Genomic DNA, 9,291 nt, shown 5'->3' with positions numbered 1-9,291 from the left:
TTTATAGATTATGTTTTCTACATGTTGTTTACTTATTTTGATGAAGCTATGGGTAGTATCGAGGGGTATGAACCATGGAAAAGTTGGAATATATTAGATATTACACCAATATAAATAAAGAATGAGTTTTGAATAATACCAAAAGTGGTGATTTATTTTCTTATACTAACGTAGCTTATGAGATTTTCTGTTGAGTTTTGTGTTGTGAAGTTCTCATGTTTTGGGTAAGGATTTGATGGACTATGGAATAAGGAGTGGCAAGAGCCTAAGCTTGGGTATGCCCAAGGCACCCGAAGGTAATATTCAAGGAAAACCAAGAGCCGAAGCTTGGGGATGCTCTGGAAGGCATCCCCTCTTTCGTCTTCAATCCATCGGTAAAGTTACTTGAGGCTATATTTATATTCACCACATTATATGTGTTTTGCTTGGAGCGTCTTGTATGATTTGAGTCTTTGCTTTTTATTTTACCACACTCATCCTTGTTGTACACACCTTTTGAGAGGGACACACATGAATAGTGATTTATTAGAATGCTCTATGTGCTTCACTTATATCTTTTGAGCTAGGAAATTTTGCTCTAGTGCTTCACTTATATCTTTTTAGAGCACGACGATGGTTTTATTTTATAGAAATGGTTGAAATCTCATGCTTCACTTATATTATTTTGAGAGTCTCTAAACAGCGTGGTAATTTGCTTTGGTTATAAATTTAGTCCTAATATGATAGGCATCCAAGAGGGATATAATAAAAACTTTCATATAAAGTGCATTGAATACTACGAGAAGTTTGATTCCTTATGATTGTTTTGAGATATAAAGATGGTAACATTAGAGTCATGCTAGTGAGTAATTGTGGATTGTAGAAATACTTGTGTTAAAGTTTGTGATTCCCGTAGCATGCATGTATGGTGAACCATTATGTGATGAAGTCAGAGCATGATTTTATTTATTGATTGTCTTCCTTATGAGTGGCGGTCGGGGACGAGCGATGGTATTTTCCTACCAATCTATCCCCCTAGGATCATGCGTGTAGTACTTTGTTTCGATGACTAATAGATTTTTGCAATAAGTATGTGAGTTCTTTATGACTAATGTTGAGTCCATGGATTATACGCACTCTCACCCTTCCACCATTGCTAGCCTCTCTAGTACCACGCAACTTTCGCCAATACCATACACCTACCATATACCTTCCTCAAAACAGCCACCATACCTACCTATTATGGCATTTCCATAGCCATTCTGAGATATATTGCCATGCAACTTTCCACCGTTTTGTTTAATATGACACGCTTCATCATTGTCATATTTCTTTGCCTGATCATGTAGTTGACATCGTATTTTTGGCAAAGCCACCTTTCATCATTCTTTCATACATGTGACTCTTGATTCATTGCACATCCCGGTACATCACCGGAGGCATTCATATAGAGTCATATTTTGTTCTAAGTATCGAGTTGTAATTCTTGAGTTCTAAGTAAATAAAAGTGTGATGATCTTCATTATTAGAGCATTGTCCCACGCGAGGAAAGGATGATGGAGACTATGATTCCCCCACAAGTCGGGACGAGACTCCGAACAAAAAAAGAGGCCAAAAAAAGAGAGAGAAGGCCCAAAAATAAAAAATGAGAGGAAAGAGAGAAGGGGCAATGTTACTATCCTTTTTTCACACTTGTGCTTCATATGGCTAAAGAAAAAGTACATGGATAAATATGTTAGGCAGCATTCCTCATCAAAAATTTTATTTTTATCATTTACCTACTCGAGGACAAGCAGGAATTAAGCTTGGGGATGCTTGATACATCTCCAATCTATCTATAATTTTTCATTGTTCCATGTTATTATATTATCTGTTTTGGATGTTTTATATTCATTACTATGCTATTTTATATTATTTTTGGGACTAACCTATTAACCTAGAGCCTAGTGCCAATTTCCGTTTCCCCTTGTTTTTGAGCTCCACATAAAAGGAATACTAAACGGAGTCCAAACGGAATAAAACTTTCACGATTATTTTTCTTGGACCAGAAGACACCCCGGAGACTTAGAGTTCAAGTCAAAAGAGCCATGAGGCGGCGACAAGGGGGGATGGTGCGCCCAGGGGGTAAGGCGTGGCCCCTACCTTGTAGGCCCCACATGACTCCACCGACCTACTTCTTCGTCCTATATATTCACATATATCCCCAAACCACCAGAAGCATCCATGAAAACACTTTTCCACCGCTGGAACCTTCTGTTCCCGTGAGATCCCATCAAGGGGCCTTCTCTGGCATCCTATTGGAGGGGGATTCGATCATGGAGGGCTTCTACATCAACCTTATTGCCCTTCCGATGGAGCGTGAGTAGTTTACCTCAGATCTATGGGTCCATAGCTAGTAGCTAGATGGCTTCTTCTCTCTCTTTGATTCTCAATACCATGTTCTCCTCGATGTTCTTGGAGATCCATCCGATGTAATCTTATTTTGCGGTGTGTTTGTCGAGATCCGATGAATTGTGGATTTATGATCAGCTTATCTACGAATATTATTTGAATCTTCTCTGAATTCTTATATGCATGATTTGATATCTTTGTAATTCTCTTTGAACTATCTGTTTAGTTTGGCCAACTAGATTGGTTTTTCTTGCAATGGGAGAAGTGCTTAGCTTTGGGTTCAATCGTGCGGTGTCCTTTCCCAGTGACAGTAGGGGCAGCAAGGCATGTATTGTATTATTGCCATCGAGGATAAAAAAAATGGGGTTTACATCATATTGCTTGAGTTTATTCCTCTACATCATGTCATCTCTACTACTATTAAAGGAGGATCTGCAGTCGTCGTGATGGTCCAACCTCACCCTCGTGCGAGATCCACGTCCCCTTGTACGACTCCCGCAGACAAAAATCACACAAAAAAGGTGTCCAAACCAGCAAAACCAGGAATCCCACGTCCCTCACGCCCCCACCTTCACCAGGCCATCTCTCCCGAACCCAAACCACCCCGTCGTCCTCCTCCTTCGACCACGCGCAAGGGTTCATCCCGCCATACAACAGTAGGACGTTGGAGATTCGCCGCTAGGGTTCTGCGCCGAGGAGAGAGGGGGAGGGAGATGGACGTCGTGAAGCTCTCGTGGCGGACGCTGGAGAAGGTGGTGGTGCACCCGCTGGTGCTGCTCAGCATCGTCGACCACTAGAACTGCGTGGCCTGCGAGACCCAGAAGTGCGTCATTGGCGTGCTCCTCGACACCTCCTCCTGCAGCGTCGTCGACATCACCAACTCCTATGATGGTAAGCGAGCGATCCCCCGTCTCTAGGCTGCTAGGGTTTCCGCGTCTCTGCCGGGGCCTAAGGTTCACGGAACTCGCCCTGGCCGTAGCTGCAGCTTGACCTGCTGGCATGAAACCCTTGTGTGATTAGATTTGTAGAGTTGTTTACGGTGGAGGTGTGCTGAATTTGTGATTTGCAGCGTCCTTTGATCTTGCAGTGCCATTTGAGGAGGATGACAAGGACCTGAGGATTTGGTTCCTCGACAATAAGAACCATGATGTTTTAGAATTCTCATCAGGTATGCTGGACTTGCCGTGTGCGGTTTATTTCTGCGGTGTACTGATGAGTTGTTTGGGATGCAGCCAAGGAGCATCTTGTTGGCTGGTATAGCACTCATCCAAAACTAAAGGGGAACGACTTGGATGTTCATGCATTGTTTACCAAATATGATTCTACTTTGCAACCGTTTGTCCTGCAGTAATCTAGAAGCCCTTCTCTGTTTATACACAATTATTTGGTACACGTACTTACAACTTATACATATGGACCAATCTTGGAGTGCAAGTTTGAACTCTTTGACCGTGCGCAAGGGGTTCATCCTTCCATCATCCACCCTGCCTGCATGCAGGAGCCATAGCCTAGCATCACCCTGTGCTGTTGCGGCACGGGGCGATACCCTCGGCACAGCTGCATGGCCTCAACATCCCCGTTGGTGTTGCCTGTTGTCCTCGGATCTAGGAAAGACAGTGGGGGCAATTGGCGACTTAGTGGTGCGGCTGCAGACAATAGTGAGCCAAAATCAGTAAGTTACGAGCATAAGCTAGGCACGCCAGGAAGATGCTACAACGTATACAAGTACACCAGGTAGTTCACTCGATTGATATCTCCCTCATTCTACTCATCTTTCAGTTTTGGTCCCTTGGACTTTCTCTAATTGGTGTTGTTGTGGAAGGAGGATGAAACCAAGCAGGAAGATGAGGTGAGAAGCAACCTACGTGGTGCTGCTACTCGTTGCTAACTAGAAGCTCGATGGTGAGGAGCTCTTGTTTCTTCGCGCTAATCCCTCCTAACCATGTTGGATAAGAATATGCAGTTTTGTTCTTTTATTGTCATGTTTCTTTCAGTAGCTTTAAAATAACAAAGGATGGTTAATTATTTCCTTCCATGAAGTTGCGATTGAATTTGATACATTCTGTAGGAGCAATCCAAGAGCTAAAAAAGAACACAATGATGATGGTATCCGCCAAGCATTTTTTTCTCTACCTGAAGTCCTAATCAATTGCGCAACAACTACTGACTTTGCTTATGAATCATAATAAGCCTCACACTTTGTTGTCTTTTTTTCTTTATCCTGGTTGTTTGCTTCTCATGCCCTTCTGCATGCTAAATAATATGCTCGGCAGCAAATTAATACTCTCTCCGTCCTAAAATAAGTGTCTCAAGTTTATACCAACTTTAGTACAAAGTTGTACTAAACTTGAGACACTTATTTTGGGATGGAGGGAGTATGCATTTGTTAAATAAAAGCATTTTGTTTCCAATTATATGGCTGGCTTCACACTAAGTTTGGATTCCTATTTATTTGTTTAGGACCCTAACTTGCCCTATCCATGCATATAGTTAATGGATAGACAATGGTGTGTCCATTTCACCAGCTTGATTATCTGTGCTCTCAGTCCATATTCACTACTTTCATCGACTCGGCCGTGACGGTGCGGATCACGCGTGCACCTATTGTATGGCTTGCAGTGCCCCATGTGCAAGCAGGATTTCAAGCCTCCAACACACGTTATGCCATAGATGCGACAGGTGGCCTGTGGATGGAATGGAGAGAGGGAGTAATCGATGATGGAGGAATCTAATCAATCGATATTGATACTAAGCCACTCCTTCTATTCTTTGGACGAACATCCAGCGAGTTTATTTGCATTCTTTTTGCTTGATCTTTTGGATATTATTAAGTTGTTCTTCTGCTTTTGCAATTTCTTTCACCTTTCTATGTCTGGTGGTGCTCTTTGTATCACTTCTACTACGTAATTGTTTATACCTGGGAGTGCAATCACCATGCCAAAAGAACCTGGACGTGTTTGCTCACTTCACTCATGGCAGGTAAAGCATGACGAACGTGTAAACATTCAACAAGGTCAACAAAAGTGGATATAGCAGAGATGCAATACTATTGCTGCAAATTTAAACTGTGTAATGCTCAATGTAAACAATAATGTTATGTAGAGTTCCAGTTTTAGTTTGTTCTTCTCAATTGATATTGACTTATCTATAGACTGAAGCAGACCGCACAATAACCTCACTGAGTTTTTTTTCGTTTTGAGCCAATGCAAAAATAATGAAGAAGACTGGAATACATCCAATGGGATCATCCAACATCTAGTTTACCAAACATTTGACATAGAACCATAATGAATATCTCTATGCGTAATGAACATTTTCTTGTCGTTTGTGCAGTTGGATATGTGGTAGCAATAGAGAATGAGTGCACATCTGATGATCCACAAGTATAGGGGATCTATCGTAGTCCTTTCGATAAGTAATAGTGTCGAACCCAACGAGGAGCAGAAGGAAATGACAAGCGGTTTTCAGTAAGGTATTTTCTGCAAGCACTGAAATTATTGGTAACAGATAGTTTTGTGATAAGGTAATTCGTAACAGGTAACAAGTAACAAAAGTAACTAAGGTGCAGCAAGGTGGCCCAATCCTTTTTGTAGCAAAGGACAAGACTGGAAAAACTCTTATATAAAAGAAAGCGCTCCCGAGGACACATGGGAATTATCGTCAAGCTAGTTTACATCAAGCTCATATGATTCACGTTCGTTACTTTGATAATTTGATATGTGGGTGGAATGGTGCTTGGGTACTGCCCTTCCTTGGACAAGTATCCTACTTATGGTTAACACCTCTCGCAAGCATCCGCATCTACGGAAGAAGAATTAAGGTAAACCTAACCATAGCATGAAACATGTGGATCCAAATCAGCCCCTTACGAAGCAACGCATAAACCAGGGTTTAAGCTTCTGTCACTCTAGCAAACCCATCATCTACTTATTACTTCCCAATGCCTTCCTCTAGGCCCAAATAGTGGTGAAGTGTCATGGAGTCGACGTTCACATAACACCACTAGAGGAGAGACAACATACATCTCATCAAAATATCGAACGAATACCAAATTCACATGACTACTTATAGCAAGACTTCTCCCATGTCCTCAGGAACAAACGTAACTACTCACAAATCATATTCATGTTCATAATCAGAAGGGTATTAACGTGCATAAAGGATCTGAACATATGATCTTCCACCGAATAAACAAACTAGCATCAACTACAAGGAGTAATCAACACTACTAGCAACCCACAGGTACCAATCTGAGGTTTTAAGACAAAGATCGGATACAAGAGATGAACTAGGGTTTGAGAGGAGATGGTGCTAGTGACGATGTTGATGGATATTGACCTCCTCTCAATGAGAAGATCGATGGTGATGACGATGGCGAGGATTTCCCCCTCCCCGAGGGATGATTCCCTGGCAGAACAGCTCCTCGGAGCCCTAGATTGGTTCCACCAAGGTTCTTCCTCGAGACGGCGGCGCTTCGTCCGGAAAGCTTCCTTATGATTTTTTCCAGGGAAAAAGACACCATATACCAGAAGATGGGCATCGGGGGGCTTCCAGGTGGCCCACTAGGCAGGGGCGCGCCCAGGGGGTAGGGCGCGCCCTCCACCCTCGTGGACAGTGGGTGGCCCCCCTCTGATGCTTTCTTCGCCCAATATTTTTAATAAATTCCAAAACCGACTTTTGTGGAGTTTCAGGACTTTTGTAGTTATGCAGAATAAGTCTCTAATATTTGCTCCTTTTCCAGCCCAGAATCCCAGCTGCCGGCATTCTCCCTCTTCATGTGAACCTTGTAAAATACGAGAGAAAAGGCATAAGTATTGGGACATAATGTGTAGCAACAACCTATAATGCAATAAATATCGATATAAAAGCATGATGCAAAATGGACGTATAAACTCCCCCAAACTTAGACCTCGCTTGTCCTCAAGCGGAAGCCGGTATGGAAAAATATGTCCACATGTTTAGAGATAGAGGTGTCGATAAAATAAAATGCGGACATGAGGGTATCATGATCATTCTTAGAACAGCAACATATATATATATATATATATATATATATATTCTCATATGATTTCTTATGCTTAGAGTAACAATCTATTCACAATGTCTAGTATAGATCAGAAACTTCATTGAAAACTAGCAAACTATAATCTCAGTCATTGAAGCAATTGCAATTTATCATAACATCGGAAAGAGTCAATATATAAGAGCTTTTCAGCAAGTCTACATACTCAACTATCATTTAGTCTTTCACAATTGCTAACACTCACGCAATACTTATGGGTATGAAGTTTTAACCGGACACAGAGAAAGATAGGGGCTTATAGTTTTGCCTCCCAGCCTTTTACCTCGAGGGTAATGTCAACAATAATACTTTATGAAAACCTAAATCCAATTGGGTATATATATCAGGATCTTTCCAACACATAGTGCTTGCCAAAGGATAAAGTGTAAAAAAGGAAAGGTGAAGATCACCATGACTCTTGTATAAGGTAGAAGGCAAAAATAAAGGATAGGCCCTTCGCAGAGGGTGATATGTCTCCAAAGTATCTATAATTTTTTATTGTTCCATGCTATTATATTATCTGTTTTTGATGTTTAATGGGCTTTATTATGCACTTTTATATTATTTTTGGGACTAACCTATTAACCGGAGGCCCAGTGCAAATTGCTATTTTTTTTGCCTATTTCAGTATTTCGCAGAAAAGGAATATCAAACGGAGTACAAACGGAATGAAACCTTCGGGAGAATCGTTTTTGGAACAAACGCAATCCAGGAGACTTGGAGTGGACATCAAGGAAGCAACAAGGTGGCCACGAGGTAGGAGGGCGCGCCCAGGGGGTAGGCGCGCCCCCACCCTCGTGGGCCCTTCGTGGCTCAACTGACCTGCTTCTTTCGCCTATATATACTCATATACCCCAAAAACATCCAAGAGCACCACGAAACCCTATTTCCACCGCCGCAACCTTTTGTACCCGTGAGATCCCATCTTGGGGCCTTTTCCGGTGCTTCGTCGGAGGGGGAATCGATCATGGAGGGCTTCTACATCAACACCATAGCCTCTCCGATGATGTGTGAGTAGTTTACCACAGACCTTCGGGTCCATAGTTATTAGCTAGATGGCTTCTTCTTTCTCTTTGATTCTCAATACAAAGTTCTTCTCGATCCTTGGAGATCTATTTGATGTAATACTTTTTGCGGTGTTTTTGTCGAGATCCTATGAATTGTGGGTTTATGATCAAGATTATCTATGAACAATATTTGGTTCTTCTCTGAATTCTTATATGTATGATTTGATATCTTTGCAAGTCTCTTCGAATTATCAGTTTGGTTTGGCCTACTGGATTGATCTTTCTTGCAATGGGAGAAGTGCTTAGCTTCGGGTTCAATCTTGCGGTGTCCTTTCCCAGTGACAGCAGGGGCAGCAAGGCACGTATTGTATTGTTGCCATCGAGGATAAAAAAATGGGGTTTATATCATATTGCTTGAGTTTATCCCTCTACATCATGTCATCTTGCTTAATGTGTTACTCTGTTCTTGTGAACTTAATACTCTAGATGCATGCTGGGTAGCGGTCGATGTGTGGAGTAATAGTAGTAGATGCAGAATCATTTTGATCTACTTGTCACGGACGTGATGCCTATATACGTGATCATGCCTAGATATTCTCATAACTATGCGCTTTTCTATCAATTGCTCGACAGTAATTTGTTCACCCACCGTAAGATATGCTATCTTGAGAGAAGCCACTAGTGAAACCTATGGCCCCCGGGTCTCTTTTCCATCGTATTATATCTCTTTTATTTACATTGCATCTCGTTTACTATTTTGCAATCTTTACTTTTCAGTCTATACAACAAAAATACCAAAAATGTTTATCTTATTATCTCTATCAGATCTCACTTTTGCAAGTGGCCGTGAAG

At 41.7% G+C, this 9,291-nt stretch overlaps 1 pseudogene; it reads left to right on the top strand.

Annotated features, from left to right (window-relative positions):
* The first annotated feature begins 3,083 nt into the window (after window positions 1–3,083).
* LOC119338947 lies at window positions 3,084–3,721 on the top strand (annotated as a pseudogene).
* Window positions 3,722–9,291: the final 5,570 nt, after the last annotated feature.

This window comes from Triticum dicoccoides, chromosome 7B, assembly GCF_002162155.2.
Source record: "Triticum dicoccoides isolate Atlit2015 ecotype Zavitan chromosome 7B, WEW_v2.0, whole genome shotgun sequence".
NCBI lineage: Eukaryota > Viridiplantae > Streptophyta > Magnoliopsida > Poales > Poaceae > Triticum > Triticum dicoccoides.
This window is presented reverse-complemented; position numbering and strand designations above follow the sequence as displayed.